We start from the raw sequence: 19,377 nt of genomic DNA, 5'->3' as shown, positions 1-19,377 counted from the left end.
TAACCTCAATAGACACTTCACATCCGTGTAATTATTGACACGTAAACATGTCAAGGACGGTTCAGTGGTTAATCCTGATCTTTGTTACTCTTTTTTTTTCAACATATTTGATGTTTTCATCTTTGAGTTTCTCCTAGCTGTTAAAGTACTCTTAATTGTCAATTTCAATCTGTTCCTTAAACCACTAATAGTCTCACATATACAGATAGATGCATTATCATCTTCAGAGAAAAAATGTTCCCATAGAATGTATATGAAATGGTTAATAAGTACATTTTGTTGTCCATAAATATCAGCAGGCTCAGTCCAAGCAGCATGAACATTTCCTATACCCATGGGTGAATTTCCCACATCATTATTCCATATCTTACAGCTCACACATTCTCTTCCATCTGAAAAAGAATATATCTGGATTCATATGAGCACAGTACTTTTTTTTTCTGAACTTCAGTAGTCTAATGATAGTACTGCAGGTGCCACTTAAGTCATCTATTTAATTTTCATTCAAAATGAGTTATTTACATATAGAGCAATGAGTGCTACAGATTTGCTATTTCCTCATATATGATTTGAGTCAAGTATTAGTATTACTAAACCAGCAGAATAAAAATTCAAGATTCAAAATTCCATTTAATAGCTCTACAGCTTTTTTCTCTCCCCCCCTCTCCTCTCTGCTATAGTTACATCTACTGAAATCTAAAGTAAAATGATTTTTTTCCTTAAAACTGAAACTTGAAATACTAAACTGCACTAAGAGGGACCTTACAAAATACTAATTATAGGAGTCCACAATAATCATGATTTACACAATATCTATCATTCCACTCTTTGACTCATTTCACAATCACCACTTGTAACCAATTCCATTAATTTGCCACTCTCAAAGAAATTTTAAAAAAAATTAAGTTAAATAACAAATCTATTCATCATCATTGCTACCCCTCTTTTTCCATATCAACTGAATTACATAGAATATACTGAATACCTCCCCCCCCCTATTGCCTCTGAATCCTCTCCAATCACTTCCTCATCATTAATCATAGGAATCTTATAGAAAATCTTGAATGAGATGCATTATTATTACATGACATCTCCAAAGATTCTTTGTGCAAGGATACTCCATAGAAACCTCTATCTAGTCTATATAATCCATCAACTGCACACACACACAACGCCATTATCTATAATTGCATAGTGTGCAATTATAGATAGTAGTGAAGTTGTATGCAATACAAACTGTACACGACATTGTGATTTATGCACTAAGCCACAATCCATCAACCGCACACAATGCCACCATCTATGCACTGAGTCACAAGCCATCAGCTACACACAATATCACCATCTATGCACTGAGCCATCCAATTACACACAATGCTCTACCACCACTAATAGAATTTTTGGTAAATTGAGAGTATGCACTCAAGCTGCTTTGCCTATATGAGGGATGAAAAACTAGTTTCTGAGAAAAAACAAAGCAAAAAAAAACCCTGCTGCCTCCATATGAGATCAGCTAACTCACTTTTTGCTGCTTTACAATTGTTAACATTTCTATTATAACATGACCTACTTCCGATATATTATTATTATTATTATTATTCAGGCCTCCAAGGAGTCAAAAGACTCATCGAGGGAGGTCCTTCCTAAGACAAAGTCTGTCAAGACTCATCGAGGGGAGGCGCCCCCCCTGAGAAACACAAAGTCTATCATACCACTCTTTAAACTCACTGACCGTTCTCGCTCCCACTCCTCCATCAGGCAATGCATTCCACGGCTCAACCACCCTCCACACAAAGAAACCACTCCTTACCCTCTTGCTCAGAGTTTCCTTTCGTAACTTCCAGGGATGGCCTCTTGTCATCACTCCTTCCCGCTGTTCAACCAAGCAAAAGAACTCCCCAGTGTCAACCCTGTAACCACCTCTCAACAGTTTAAAAGTCTCAATCATATCACCTCTCCTTCTTCTATCCACCAAACTCTGCAGTCCACATTCTCTCAGCCGATCCTCATAACTATCCTTGTACAGTCCTGAAACCATCTTTGTCATCCGTCTTTGTATCCTTTCCACAGTTAATTTATCCCCTTCAAATTCTGGGGACCAAATCTGAGAACAATAATCCAAGTGTGGGCTGATCAGAGACTTATACAACGGAATGATAACCCTCTTATCTCTGCAGGTCAGTGTCATTCTCATAATAGCAGCAATCCTCTGTATTACCTTCACCACCTTTGCAATATGTCCCCTAAACTTCAGGTTTCTATCAATCATCAACCCCAGATCTCTTGTCTCCCCTACTTCCTCCAGTATAACTCCTCCCATAGAGTATGCAGCTTCCCATCGATGTTTCCCAAACCTCAAGACCTTACATTTTGCTGCATTAAACTGACACCCGCTCACATTTAAAGTAGTATTATAAACATGGACTGTGTAATTGAGTAGCTATTACCTATTATTACTTTTAAAATCAAAGATACTTTAAAAGTATGAAATAGTGAAACAATATTCAATATGTTGATAAAATCAATTTTATTGTGAGCATTATCTGGACAAGTGCATTCACAGTAAAAGAATATGATTAAAGAGCTATTAAATGATGCAATAAAATTAATAATATTGCATTAGTGGAGTTTTTTTTTTTTTTTGTGTGTGTGTGTGTGTGTGTGTGTGTGTGTGTGTGTGTGTGTGTGTGTGTGTGTGTGTGTGTGTGTGTGTGTGTGTGTGTGAAAAGCCAAGATGTGAAATTTTTAAATATACTAAGACAGACTTTATAAAAAAGAATCATTAATGACCTTGTGAAAAACCTTGACTGAGGTCTATTTGCTGCTGGCAACAATTTGAACATCTGCCAGGAATATACATTAAGTATATATACATATATTTGTTATGATGACTATTATAAAAAAAAAAAAATCCAGTTACATTTGAGTTGCAACAGAAGACATCTAATAATTTTAAAACTATGAAAGGCAAAGAAAGCATTTTGTTAAAAAGAAGCAGATTTTAAACAAGGCAAGTATACTTAAAGATAATGGTTAATAATAAGAAGAAATTTTGCAGGGAGACTGGAGTGGGAAGAAAGTTGTTTTTGCAGAATGTATACACAAAATTTTGTAATAAAATCTATATGACAAATTTCATGCAAGTCAATAAATTCTCTAATATTTTTGGATCTACAATGATTGTGAATATGTAATGGTTACCACACATATTAATATTTATTCAGGAATAGCTTTCATCAGAAATCTTTTCATCCCAAGATTTAAATAAATAATCATTTAAAAATCCAATCCAAGTCCAAAAATGTATTTCTTCTACAATTCAGCATTTGTTTACACTTATGTAAGGTCTTGAGGTTTGGGAAACATCGATGGGATGCTGCATACTCTATGGGAGGAGTTATACTAGAGGAAGTAGGGGGGGACAAGAGATCTGGGGTTGATGATTGATAGAAACCTGAAGTTTAGGGGACATATTGCAAAGGTGGTGAAAGTAACACAGAGGATTGCTGTAATTATGAGAAGGACACTGACTTGCAGAGATAAGAGGATTATCATTCCGTTGTATAAGTCTCTGATCAGACCACACTTGGATTATTGTTCTCAGATTTGGTCCCCAGGATTTGAAGGGGATAAATTAACTGTGGAAAGGATACAAAGATGGTTTGATTTTTTTTCTTTTATGACCAGGCTACTTTCTTAGACTGAGGATCTAAATCATGATCTTTTCGTCTTAAATGGGGGGGGGGGGAGTGCATAGGATTTCTTGTGCAAAGTCAGATTTGGCAAATCATACCTTTAAGACCAGAGTTTTTCATTAAAAAACAAAAACATTTTTTCCTTCTTCTGAATAACCTTCACATATTTCCAAAAATCAGTTCAAGCTCCAATCAACTAGCTTTGAATGATTACTAAATTTTCAAAGTTTTGAGCTACTACATGCGCATAATATAGCAATGTACTTAGCAAGTGCTCTTAATATATACTGCTGTTTTTTCGACTGCAGCACAGCCCTGAGCATATTCCTTTTTCTTAGTTAAAGAGTTTACTATTCATGTGATCAACAAGAAGCCAAAAATTAAACACAATATATACCTACATTCTTTATGCCCATTTATGGCAAGAAATTGTAAAAAACATCAATGATAAAACATCAGCATCTTTATAATTCAGTGATGTGTAATTTTATATAAAGTTGAAATATATAATTTTTTTTAAATATCCCAAATGTCAAAGAGCCTCCATAGCTCAGTTGGTATAGACAAAGCCCTTTGGTCGGAAAGACCAAACAGATCATACGGAGGTAGAGGGTTTTTTCTCCTGGAAACTCGGGTTTTTCATCCCTCAGAACAGGCAAATCAGCCCCATGAACACACGCTGCTACAGTCAAAAAATACATACTTAATCCCGCATTAGGAGGGTATCTTTATAATTCAGTGATGTGCAATTTTATATAAAGTTGAAATATATAATTTTTTAAATATCCTAAATGTCAAAGAGCCTCCATAGTTCACTTGGTATAGACAAATATTTTATTCGCCTGTACCAACGAATATATTATATATTTCATCTCCCAGAACAGGCAAATCATCCCCATGAACACATTTCTACAATTATAAATACTTGTGGCAAGGAAGGCAATGGGAAAACCACCTTGTTTCATAATTGTTTCCTGGTAAAATAGCATATTGCTATCCAACCAACCATACAGTTGAAGACTAAAACAACAAATTTCAAAATATCCCATGAGAACTGCTCTGTTATATGCATATAAAGCAGAGGGACAAACAGTTCTAAGTATATTCACAAATTAGGGATTTTTTTTTTTTCAAAATAGCTTACTCGTATTATTCTCAGTGGACAATTTCTTTCATAATACATTCATCATACACAATTTTAGTTGAATTCTGTTATGCATTACAGATTGTTGTTTATGATTAGATAGTAAGGATAATACAGAACAGTTTCAAAATAATTAACATATGACAAATATATACGTGATTTATATCGGTTATCACCAACATAAATCATGTTGTTGACATCAACAACATTTGCATCAATCAAACTGCATGTATGCAATTTGACCCGATACTAGATGATGCAAAAGCAACTGCATCATGTTCACTATAGTTAGTAAACATGACAATGATGACAGTGATAGAGATTTTTAGCCATTTCAGAAAATGTGATTTTCAAAAGTTGAAACAACCTATTTATAGATTAATATTATAGGAGCAAGGAATGGATGTATGTAGAAATATTGTAGACAAAAATGGAATAGTTGCTCATAATTACACTGACTGTATATCTCAAATTTTTGAGAGACAGTTCCAGTTTTAAAGATTTATTCTACTGTAAAAATAGAAAATTCAAATTTGGGCAAATCAAAAAGAGAGAATAAGTTGAAATCTAAAGATATTCTGGCTTCCTTTTTATATATATATATATATATATATATATATATATATATATATATATATATATGAATTCTACTCATAAAAGATAAAACACATTTAGTGCCATGAATGGGCTTTTGGTTAGATAATCTGGGACTTTCTCTGGAGACCAAATGTGGACCATATTCATGCAACTTCAAGTCATCATAAGTGGTGGTCTCCCAGTGGGCAATGAAAAACATCCATGACAAAGTGGAATATAAAGTATCCATGGCCAGAAAATAGAGAAATTTTAAAAACTCTAGGAATTTTTAAAAATTCTTAGGAACATGTTCATAAACCTGACCCATTAATTTTTGATTCTTTTCTGTTTACTATTTGAGGCACAAATTGACTATAGTTTGCTCATCACAAGGGTGATGTCACCCTTCTATGCAAAGCTTCTGAGTCAGCATAGTTTCCAATAAGTCATCTGGATGGAATAATAATGTATTCCTGGCGGAAAAGATGTCAGTAATGAACACTAATAGCTCAGAACGTCTGATGCAGTGTGTAAACAGATAAAAGTGAAAACCTGCTTACATGGTAATCCCTTGTAAATTTGTCAACTGCAATGTTTTCAATCAATACTTCAAAACGCCGATTCTTTTGCAGAATAATCAAAATATCATTGAAGGTATTAAGTGTTTCAACTAACAGAAGTGTTGAATATACAAGTCAGGTGATTTAGCATCATAATTGTTGCCTATCCAGTACTTAAAAAAAAAAAAAAATTATTTTAAAACTTTAAATCATTCATAACCCTGTTAATCTATTGATTAACAAGGTTCTGAACAAATGACATTCAATATATAACTTTTTGGTGTTGCTATATGAAATCCAACTGTATGGCATTCAATATATAACTTTTTTGTTGTTCCTATATAAATGAAAAACTGAGTTCTGGTGTGTGAACAAAATATTACTTTTTGTATAGTCTTAGCAAAATCAAATCACAACACTATCTTATGACTGGTATGCTTATGCAGCTCTTGAAAGTGGGAGAGGAATCTTTCCAAAATCAAATTGCGACGCTATCTTATGTCTGGTATGCTTATGCAGCTCTTAAAAGTGGGAGAGGAATAATACATTCTGATTTTTTATTTAGAAAACAGGGTCACTGCACCTGATCAAAATATCAGTAGAAAGGAATTCAAACAAGAATTCTGTACAACTAAATTATGTATAAGCTATTTCAATTCTAACTGCATTTTGTACCAAAAGATGAAAGTTTCTATAATTCCTTAAATGTATAAAACTTGGTGCCATTCCAATTTGAATACTCTGTATTACAATTAAATCTTTTATGCTTGCAAATCACAACTGTGATTTATACTCTTGCAGCTTCTAGTAATATAGCAGGGATGGTGGGATGCTGTATATTAAGGATGTATTTAAGGAACCTGAAAATTAGTGTACATAAGGACCTAAAATTTAAGGCCCATGAATTTGCATAAGATACAGTGGACTATGTAATACGTTAAAGTAATGATTACATCAGTAATAACAAACCTTCAAGGAGTGAGGGTCATTATGGGAGGTCTCACTCAACTAACAATATATCATACCACACCTTAATTTTATTCACGTTTGGTATTCATATTACATTCTAGTCACTAACCACTTTTCACGTAAAAAATATCTACTTGTTGTTCCCTTCGTCACATAACTTCTAAGAATGGTGTCATGTTCTTCCCCTTCACTATGTATAATACCCCCCCCCCAACTGGCCACAACGTCTGTAGACGTCCAGCTAAATCTTGATACGATTCTGTAACACCCATTGAATAACATGGATAAGAAGTGCAATTTGGTCTCACTATTTCATCCACATCGGCCGGTAGGGAGGTCAATCTCATAAATCTCTTCAACTTAAATGTCTCTCATCTGTTTGGCCTATACACTAACCTCTGCAACTTACATTTTCTGACTTCTCCCAATAACACGTTTCTACATTACTTGGTTTCCATTGTGATGTAGAAACATATGTTATTGGGAGAAGTCAGAAAATGTAAGTTGCAGAGGTTAGTGTATAGGCCAAATGAATGCAATACTCCTTGTATGGTCTGATCAATGCCTTGTACATTGATATGCTATCTCTGCTTATCAGTGTACTCCTTATCATATTAGCAATGCATTGTGTAGACATGCAACACCTATAATGGTTCTCCTAAACCACTGTCCCTAGATTCCAAATCTCATTACGAGGAAGAAGACGAATGACAGAAATAGAGATCATACAGTTCCAGTATACAAAGCCTTGCTCAGGCCAAATTCGGATTAATGTGTACATTTTTGTCACCTGGGTTTTGAGATGAATTTTTCACAAAGGATTCAAAGGAGAGCAACTAAGGTGTTGTCAGGTCTTCAGAATAGATTGGGAGAATGCCATCTGCAGAGTGCAGTGGATAAGAACATGACCGGTGACATTATTATTATTATAACATTATAGTGGAGGGGGGGGGGGAAGACACCCTCCACTACATAATCCACTGTCTTTGCTTCACCACCTATTACAGACACAGGAGAAAAAAACCTTCAACTTCTGTATGAGTGATTAACTCACCTTCAATTAAAAAGTCCATAAAGATTCCTCATATTATAATGAGAATCAAGCTCGGGTCTTTTCCAATATGACTGAAATATATAAGATGATGAGGGATTTGTACCAGAGTAATGAAGAAAAGAGAGAGAGAGAGAGAGAGAGAAAAAAAACAAAAAGGTAACTTGTAAGGGGAAGGAAGGAAATATTTTGCTTGCAGAGTCAAATGCATTGCCTGAGAATGTGGTTAAGTTTCCAGCACAGTTTGACGAGTTTTTGTATTTGACAATAAGAATCTCCATGATAAATCTTGATTCCATCATGATCTTGTGATAATGATAATAATATGAATCAGGATAATATAACATATGTTATATTATCCTGATTCATATAATAATATGAATCAGGATAATATAACGTATGTTATATTATCCTGATTTTTTACATACCTGTCACATACACATACGTTGACTAGGAGGTATTCTCCTTAGAGAGATAATCCTTTGAGGCTGATTAACAACCTGCAGCATTTGTGGATATCAGCTCACTTTTTGGTAACTCAGACCCAGATTTTTTTTAAATTTTCTACAAAACATCCTACACCTAACCAGTCTGTTTCTTGTCCTTTGGCACGATAATGCAAAATGAGATGATCTCCAAGACTTTTTATTCCTTTTTTCTTTAGGCTCTACTTTGATCCAAATACCTGCTCCAACTGAAATAATTCTTAGTAAAATAAAAAGATTTCCCCTTCCACTCTGCATTTAACAGGTTTGTATGGAATGAGTGACAAGTGCCAAGGCACCAAAAAATAAAAAAATAAATAAATAATATTATATATATATATATATATATATATATATATTTAGCACACAATTGGCTCAAAGCTGAAATTCCAGCCTTTACCCTTGGCCTACACTGCATCATGCAACAGTAAAAAAAGTCAGCAAATTCAATTCATCAGACTGTGAATGGATGGAGCACAAAAAAATTGCCTCCTACTCAAATGATAGGCTAGTCATTTGATCCCTCACTGAGACCACTGGGTACAATTTCTGTGCTTAAAATTTGTGCTCTAAAATTAACACTCATCTTACACCCATTTTTATAAACTTTCATATTCAATCCATTATCTGTCCTACAGCATAGAAGCAAAATATATTCAATTCATTATGTCAACTCTCCATCTGCAACAGATTTCCATGCCGACACTAGCCATCTCTGGACACCTATGGATAGTTTACTGAAGCTCGTGTGGTCATCCTAAACATTTCCAGGGCAACTGATTAAATTTGGCACAAAGATCTTACTAAATTACTATCTTATGGTCTGTTGTCTATCCTTTGCAACTGGATTGCCAATTTCCTCTCCAATTGTTCACTATGTTATGATGGGTGACTTTTCTTCTTCAGATTTCCCTGCCTATATCAGAGTATCCCAGGAGCATGTACTTGCATCCACATTCTTTCTCTTATTCACAAATGACCTTCTCACACGGACTTCAAATCCTATCCACAGTTATTACAATTACAGTCCATTTCTCTTTTCATTTGATAAGCCTAGCAGCGCTCAAATATCTCGAGCTTTATAATCAATGCCTTAAATGACAACTCCTTGTTATGTTTCAGTGGGACAAGAACAACTTTGTCACCTTCAATGCTGTCATGACACACTCCTGCTTTATTTTAGTCAGAAAAAATACCACATTTTACTTCTCCTGACCTTTAATAATATTGAAATCTGCACACAAGATAATATCTCTTTTTTGGGGTTTACATGCACCTCTAGCCTATCCACAGTCTCCTCCACCTCCAAAATCTAGATCTCCTTTTCTCACCTGTATAAATCTCAAATCAGTTTTACATTAGGATACTGTTCTCACATCTAGGTTGATGCACCATAGACTTCTTAATAATGCTTGATGCTATCTGGAAGATGACTATTTAGTGAACTGATAGCTCCCTCTCTCTCACACACACAAAATAGCTCTAGTCACTTTCTCACAGATGATGTTCTGTCACTCCCTTATGACCCTTCCATAGTTTTCATGGATGGTATTATGCTGAACTGCCTACCATTATTCATCCATTTTTTTTAAAGCTAAACCCCTAAGCAACTGCTGGTAAACATCCATTCACTATCCAGAAACTTCAAACATAGCAAACCAACTTGTCATCCTCATTTTTCATTCCATCTACTTCTGTATTTTGGAACAGCTCTCCTTCATAGTTTTTCCTTTTTTTTTAACACACAGGAAAAAACCTATTGATATATTCAAAAAACATAACTTCCTTTTTCTTCTTAACTACTTGTCTACACATAGTACTGATTCAATGGATTTTTCTAACTAATGTGTAGAATCAATATAAAAAAAAAATAATAAAAAACTTTTACTTGAACCAGCTATCCAAAATCACAATCACTGTTCATTAATATCATAGTCAATGAAGTTATACTAGTCAAACTGCTCAAAAAAAGCATCAAATTATTTAGACACACACACTGAAGTTGTGAGCCAAACACAATTCAAAATAGTCTACACAGTTATAATAACTAATGCTACTCAAGAAATAACATAAAAGAAAGAAATTACTTTATCTGCCAATTTATTGTTATAAATAATAATAAACTGGGTAGATAAAGGAAATTCAAACAGTAATGAACTCAGACAAACACAACAAAAATGAACACTAGAAGATTCAAATACCTAGACTGCAATCCCACGTGGCATACACAAAATAAAACCAATGACTTAATTAAAAAGTTATTTTTAATTGGCCAGAAGAATTAAAGATCAAAATCCTTTAGTCCCAAAAAGTTATGAACCCCCCCAGAAACCAGAAATTCCATTACACCATATTGTATGTGGGAGAGAGAGATTCCTCAACCTCAAACTTAGCAAAATATCTGTCAAGCCTAGTAGCTCTACACACAGAGAAGACAGAATCACATGCAAAACATAGCTTACATTTTATTAACAGGGTTAAGGATTTAAATATAGAACCTTCAGACATCCTAGCTAGTTTATATGTTATCAGTCTGTTCACCAACATTGCTAGGGAAGACACAGTGGGTCCTCTTCAAAAACGTTTTCCTCTGGACACAGTTAGGTAACACAGACATTGCACAGAAAATGTGTTCTTTCCATTTCAGGATATATATATATATATATATATATATATATATATACTGAGAATGAATAAAAGGACTTGCCATGGGTTCCTCCCTCCCCCCATCACCAGCTCTAGCAAATCTCTTTATGGAAAACTTTAAAAATAACACTACCGAAAAATATCATAAAACCAAAGATTAAGCAATTTAAAGATTATCTGAACAGCTTGCACCAAATAAAATTCACTCTTGAGTTTTAAATCACTGGAAAATCACAGAAAATTACTGTTCCTTGACATCCTTCTTGAAATATCTAAGGAAGAAAAAAGACTGATCTTTTCATTATAGAAAACCAACCATGAATAAAAAATTTTTATGCACTGCTTTACACCACCATTCATTACAAAAGATAGGCATGATAAAAACATTAGAGGACAAAGCATACATTTCCAGTATGTCAGAAAAAAAAATCCCGTTACCTTAGGCATATTTTCTCCCTCATTGGGTACAAACTGATGATGATTCAATTCCTGACATGCCTCTGACAGTTCTTTCACATAAATTAGATATCAAAAATGCAATCATATTAACTTACATCAAGAATGTTATGGACAACGTTACAGTGTTGCATTGTAATTACAATGTTAAATTGGCTTCTTTCCCAATATGAGATTCTTACATTCATCACAAAAAAAAAAAAAAAAAAACTCTATACCTGCCCATAAAACAACCAGGAGCATATAAAATTCATTGGTCTTGTGGCATTTGCTATAGGCCAGATGAAATGATCTGGAAAGATATGCACGTCTGAACAAGTAAAGGACATTGATAAGAAAAGGAGTCAGAGATTGGGATTAGCCTTCCGCACAACAAATATCAAGTAGTCTGGCAAAAAAAACAGAAATTCTGTATATTAATCATTTAAAGAACCGTTTAATAAGTAAAATTAAGGAAGCCTCAGAAATGCTTCCTATTCCCATACAGTGCAACAAAAACTAAGGTTTAATCCTACACCAAGTTTGATGTGAATTCACCAAAAATTAACAGCAGCAGTAGAACTGATATATGACACCCTTTATATCACAGAACATGACAGCAACAACTAGAACTGTTTGAAAAGGTTGCGCATTAGTTAATCCAACAGTTTTTTTTTTTTTTTTTTTTAAATCACTCTGTTTGTGTGTACTAGTTTGTTGAAGTTTTTATAACCTTTGTTATATGTACTTAACTTTTTCCCTAGCATGTTTTATACAAGTCTTGCACCCCTGATGATGTTAGGTAATGATGTTTATTTTAATAAAATCTATTTCTGTCTAGAATCATGTGGTCTCCATACTGGAAATTAAATGAATATTTGCTAAACCGCAAAAGCAGCTCCAATGATTTTTCTATTAGTACTGAAAATTAGTATCTTTTCAAAAATGTATCTATATTCAGTGATAAATACCACAGTTACTTTTTCCCTTTCCTTTAAGATCACATATCAGATATGTATGTGGTTTTGACAAAAGAATGTATAACTGGCATGCTTAATTAAGGCTAATTAATTACAGCAGATTCAGCTATTTGCTTGATTGGTATGAAGTGGCAATCTAACTACATGTAACCTTCTTTGAGGCTGATGATAAGAGGACTGTTTCTTTGTAAATATCATACAATTAAAGACTATCAAATAAGAAATGCTTTCAAATTTATTATCATTCAAAGAAAGTCATAGTATATATTAACATCAGTTTATTTTCAGATTTTTTGTTACTTTTTTTTATGGCAACCCTACGAAATATTGAAAAGCTATAGTATACTTAGTAGCACTGTATATAATCCAATTATTAATATCTTTCAAACTAAATAACATCATTCATAAACAACTTTCTTGCACTGTTTCTTTGAATAAATAAAGCAAGACATCTGGATATGACTAGTGCCTGACATGAAATGATGTAGAACTTAAAATTTCAAGAGGGTTTTCAACTCCTCACTACTTTTATTTATTTATTTATTTTTTTTTTTGTCCCACTGAAGCTACTGAGTAATTATTATTATTAGTTGGACATCTCCATAAAGTTCCAAGATTCACTGTTGGAGGCATACATGAACTATTATGAATGTAATGCCTATTACATATCTCCTTCAACTCATACTCTTACAGTTTACAAGGGTCACTCCCCTGATCTTTCTCTTTCTGTCATATATTGTAAAATTTCTTCAGCATTCATTCTGTAAGAGATATTCTGAAAGCAATGTCTACACATGCACAAACACTTGGAGTGCGAGTAGCCTTGAAATTTATCTAGTTTGTTTTGCTCCTTCATCCCTCTCCTACAGTTTAATATGATGGTGTACAAATAGAAGTGTTATCACATAGACAACATAAAGTAATCGCATTTCTCATGTAAAAATGCGATTCCTGAAATTCACTGCAACTGTAGGTGTCAGTACTGTATGTTGCTGGACAAGAATAACAGTAATGAATAACAGAGTTGACATTAATAGTGATTATAAGATAAATGGTGCAAAGCTACAATTAATATTTCCATAAGCAGAAAGCCGAGAAATTAAGCAGAGAAAATTAACAAAGAAATCAGAAATTACTAGCAATGAAATGGAACACTGAATTAGCGAGTTGACCTAATAATTACAGAATTATATGTAGAAAGAATTTTACCTTGGGTATAATAAATGTTAAAAATACCAAGCAATTTTAAACCTGGTTTTACTCCATTTCCCAAGTAAGCAAACAGACAAATAAGTCAAGTTTGCACCTGCAAGTGATGCAAGTCTAGCTGATCCTACAGGTAGTGCAAGACCTTTACCATGCCACCTTTACCACGAGTTGCCTTGGTCTTGCACTACCTGTAGGATCAGCTAGCCTTGCATCACTTGCAGGTGCAAACTTGACTTATTTGTCTGTTTGCTTACTTGGGAAATGGAGTAAAACCAGGTTTAAAATTGCTTGGTATTTTTAACATTTATACCCAAGGTAAAATACTTTCTACATTTATATCTCCTCCAGAGATTTTTATTTAATAAGGTTAAAACACCTTATGGCAACTTGTTCTAGTAAAATACATATAAGCTCTGTATTACTAAATCTTGGTATTTCTAGCCTAGCTCCCACTGATGAGACCTCAATAAAGGTCGAAACCGGTCTGGGTAGTGGCCCCTTGCCTTTAATACAAAACATCATGCATCCCCTTCTTGGAGATGTGTTTTGGCATTAAGGGTAAATATATTAAGATTAGTGATCAGAGCTTATGCCACCTTTACCACGAGTTGCCTTGGTCTTGCACTACCTGTAGGATCAGCTAGACTTGCATCACTTGCAGGTGCAAACTTGACTTATTTGTCTGTTTGCTTATTTGGGAAATGGAGTAAAACCAGGTTTAAAATTGCTTGGTATTTTTAACAATTACAGAATTAGGCTACAATAAAATGGGCAAACATTGGGTGCTGCTTCCGATTATTAGTAAAATCAAATAGGACTGGAAATTTGTTACCAATTACTTCAACATCACAAAAATTCAGCCTACAGAATATCACTACGCTATCTCATGAAGAAAACCAAGTTCAACCTTAGACTGAAAAGCCTACTGTCTCTCATTCACCAAGACTGTATGGTGAAAATAGTCATGCTGCAAAAGCAGCTGTTTTTGCAACATGACAACCCAAGATACCAATGCATTCACTTCAATGGCTAGAAAAAGAGATTTGATTTGAAATTTGTGGAACAACTTCTGTATAGCCTGGACTTCTCTCTCCATTGGATATCTTGTTATTTCCTAAAATGCATGAAAATGTATGTGAAAATAGAGACTTTGCATTTTTTTTTAATCTCGCAGACATTTTAAGCAGGAAGCTATCACACAATAGAAGCATTATTTTTGTATTTTTATCATATTCTCTCTTTCTGTGTGCTTGTCTACCAACCATTTCTGTAACTCACAGACTTATCCTCACTTGAAGCATTCCCACAAAGTATTGTATTTCTAACTGCCCACTTCTGAATTCTGGCTTTATCCAGTTTTTCCAAAACTTAACCACTAATGGTTAAGGATAATTTTCAACCTATGTCTTGGTGGAGCCTCCTGTAATGGAATTATCTTCCATTCATTCCATTCTTTTGGGTCCATGCCAGTGTCCAGATAATCAATAGAGACATATTAAACAATAGAGATGCTACAAATTCTCTTGCACTTTTCTGTAATACAGAGACAGATTCATGCAATCCAATCAGATAAGGATGAATCTCATGACTATATTCACAATCAAGATCTTGTAATACTCTAAGCTACTCTTGTTCATTTACATGTATTCTCACAATACTCCCCCCCCTTCTCCATCACATCAATCACTGCATTATCTACACCAGACTAATACAGACTCACAAAATGATAAACACTCATTAACTTAACTATTATTATTATAACAGTGTCTCCATGGAGTCAAAAGACTCATCATGGGAGACCCTACATTGAAACACTAACCATTATTCACACAATACCTGTCATACTTCTCCTTACATTCATTCACAACCACCTCTGGCAACGCATTCCACCCATAGAAGGGGGAAAAAAATTTTTTTAATTTAAAATTTAAATTTAAACTATATAATGTATAGTTGGAGACATATATAATAATCTTGCTAAGCAGTATTTAAAAAATACTAGACCAAACATCACCCTTTAGTACAGAGGTCGGCAAAGTGGTCGATGTGGCTATCCAAGGGGGTCGATAAATGTCCAGGGGTCAAAAGGGAGTCAATAAACACCAAAAACGATTTTGAGTAACACCTAGAAAACATGCAACACCAACTAGCTGATCGGCTGAGCTAACGAGGGAAAAGCGCATGCTCTCCCGATGAAGACATCCAGAACGGAGACAATCAGGACTAATAAGCATTTATCGCCCATAGCTATCAGAGTGGTGTTCAGTGATCTGATAACTTCGAATTTACTATGTCATTTTTTTAAAGTTATAGTGCCCATAATGGTGGTCCCTGATAGTAAGAAGTGCCGACAGTATTCACAAGAGTATTTAAAATTTAAATTTATACCATCATTTACCAATGAAACAATGAAAAAAATGAAGGAATTATTATTTTTAAATTGAGAAATTTTATTTTTGATATCATTTATTTAACATATTGGGGGTTGATGATGGATCTAGGATTCCATGAAGGGGTTGATGGTCTAAAAAGTTTGCCGACTCCTGCTTTAGTATCTTGTATGCACTGCAGATTTCATGTTCAATACATACACATACTTCAAATTAATGTAAAAGTAACCAAGTTCAGCTCACAGCTGTCCAAGTCAAATTCGGTGTTTGAATGGAAGTGTGGATACAATTAAGGGCAACCTAGAAAGTTTTTTTTTTTTTAAAGTAAAAAAATAGTCTTCGAAAGAAGACTACTCTCTTTAAAATATTGGCCTTGCCTTCAACCATAAGTAGCATTTATTTTTTCGCAGCTGTTCAATGAATGTTCTTTAATGAAAACAGCTTTAAATGTTAAAAACATTAATAATTTAAAATTGCTTATTTTGTATTATACAATATGATGAGATGAAATGAAATGAAATTCAGGATTAACAATGATATCTAACAGAAAATCCTCAATTTACAAAACAGACATTTTGTAATGCCTTCTCCATTTTTATGGCAAGGCATCTGTGTGAAGCAGAAATTACTGAAAGAAAACACACAAAAACTGAATGATTATTTACCAGCCAAATCCAAATCAACATATGAACTATGAAAGAGATGCAGAAACAGGTGGAACAGTAATTTTATGATCTCCCTTTCGTTGGTGCAGAAAGTTGTGACTGTGTTGTTGCAGATGTACTGTGCAGTACAAACAAACACAAGTTAAAATTATCATTCTACTATGATTGAAATCAAAAAATATTAAAAATAAGTAGCATTTGTTTTCTAACAGAGTTTTTACTATGAGCCCAATAATATTAGTCTATTTTAATATATTGCACATATCGAGTAACAAATAAGTCATACAGATCACATCATAACAAATGTCACCTAATAATAATGGAATGGGAAGGCCCAACAGGAAAGGCCACTTTAGATAATAATGCAGGATGTTCTGTTGAAAGCAAATCTCATGCATGCAACTTTATTCTATGAGACACAGTTTCATTATATTTTGTATATTAATAAAAAATCATTTAAACAGAAATATAAATTTATGAACATCAGAAAAGCATTAAAAAAAAAAAAAAAAATCTGCTGCATGAAATGAGCTCCGTGACAGCAACCACCAAACAAAGTTTGATGCTCATATTTACAAAGGACTGAAAAATAATGACCTGTATTTCAGTTCATTATTTTTCAGCATGATAAAATTAAAAATTAACACACAAGGAGAAGGCAGCATTTAGACACCGCGATGATAGTTTAAACAGAAAACGTATAATTGCTGCATAGTACACTAAAGAATGGTCTACATCTAGTTAGTTTACAAGAAAGACACTTGCTTAAGGAATGTTATAATTCAATATGAAATTACACACACTGCACTTCATATAAAGATGTAGGTAATATTCTAGCTTCTTCAAAATCTAAATGCTGTATTGTACACTAGAAATGGTTTGGTTCAAAGCCTCTCACAAAATCTGATTTAAAGATATGCATATTACTGCACGTGAGTCTGCATGTCTGTGTGTGTATACACACACACACACACAGCAGCAAACAATCAATCAGAACAAGCCGAATTTTCATCAAGTTTTTGGGTTCGGTTTACTATTTTCAGTTTTGGTTTTTAGTTCCCTATTTTGGTTGAGTGTTGCATGTTTTAACTGTCTCTACAATGTTTATTAATAGTGTCGCACATTTTTAATAGTGTAAACCAGTTGACATTCATAGTGTTTTATTCATTTTGTGTAGCTATAAATTGGATACATCTACAAGAAAGCATTCAAAAATGTGTACTCTTTCTCAGCACACCTCTGTGACTCAAAGACAAATTACCAATGAGTGTGGTGTTGGTACTGTTAATGCAATTTTAAAGAAGTTTAGGGAGACAGGTACCTTTCCTCCTGACAGAAAAGAAAAATGTAGCAAAAAAGGAAAACTACACTTACAGGGTGTTCGGGATAAATTTGACATATTTATAATTAATTATATTTTTCCGTAAGTTACATGTATTAACACACACTTCTCTTCATTTAAAAGTTTGGACCCTTCTTCATTCATATACAAGATGTCAGAAAGGATGGATAGCTGGAACCCACCTGAATCATGGAAGAGAATAACTTGTATCATGATGATTCGTGCCCGCCATCAAAATAAGGATATTACGACTGCTGCCCAATGCTCCCTGAATACAGTAAAAACAATCAGGCATGAACTAGAGACTTGCAATGGTGACTACGAGGATGTAGCAAGAAGAAAGATCCCTAGCAGACGATCTGATTGCGTTCGTACAGCAGAATTCCTCGCAAATCTGCAGGAACAGGTGTTGAAGAACCCTGGCATTGGAATTCGGGCTTTGTTCGTGGAGTTGCTAACTGTAGTCAAGCCCTGGATAACAAGGGTAGCCAATGGTAGGCCGTATGTATGGCAGCAGGATTCGGCCCCTTGCCACACCTCTGGGAAAAGTCAAAAATGGTTGTCTGAAAATTTCTACGACTTCACCAGTCCAAATGTTTGGCCTCCAAACTCCCCAGACCTTAACCCCATGGATTATTTTGTATGGGGCGCAGTTGAAAAAGACACCAATCGCACTTCCAGTAATACAAAAGCCCAGTTAATGGATAAAATTAAAACAGTTTTTGTGGCCCTTCCCAGGGAGACTGTAGCATCAGCTTGTTCGAGGTTCCGAAGCAGAATTGAAGCTGTGATCGATGCTAATGGTGGTTATTTTGAGTAAATCTTGTTGATAGTATTGTAATTAACTCTGCCTGTAATGTTTTTTTGTCAATTCATTAAATTTAATAGATACAAAGAAGATTTTCTTTTTCCTTACGAAACTGTCAAATTTATCTCGAACACCCTGTACTTAAGATCATTTACTAGTTAGAAAAAGCTAAATGAACCCAACATTGTCTGCTGTAGACTTAAATAGAGACAGAAGCTAGTGGGATTAAGGTTTCTGACATGACATTATGTCGAAGATTGTTTGAAGCAGGGAGGACTGCCCAAAGACCAAAAAAACAAACAACTGTTGACAAAGGCCATGCAAATAAAGAGGCTCCAGTTGGCAAAAGTGTACAAAGATTGGACTGTTGAGAAGTGGAAGAAGGTCATATTCTCAGATGAGAGACATTTCTTTGTCCAAGG

At 34.3% G+C, this 19,377-nt stretch overlaps 1 protein-coding gene across 1 annotated transcript in view; it reads right to left on the bottom strand.

Moving 5' to 3' along the window:
* Positions 1 to 19,377, bottom strand: part of LOC150092321 (zinc finger SWIM domain-containing protein 5-like) — a 320,532-nt gene that overhangs the window by 282,795 nt on the left and 18,360 nt on the right. The window lies entirely within an intron of this gene.

This window comes from Typopeltis vanoorti, chromosome 26 (assembly GCF_054136105.1).
Source record: "Typopeltis vanoorti isolate ZY-2024b chromosome 26, IOZ_Tvanoo_1.0, whole genome shotgun sequence".
In the NCBI taxonomy this organism is placed as follows: Eukaryota; Metazoa; Arthropoda; class Arachnida; order Uropygi; family Thelyphonidae; genus Typopeltis; species Typopeltis vanoorti.
Note: the sequence above shows the minus strand (reverse complement) of the source record. Positions and strands in the feature narration are given on the sequence as shown.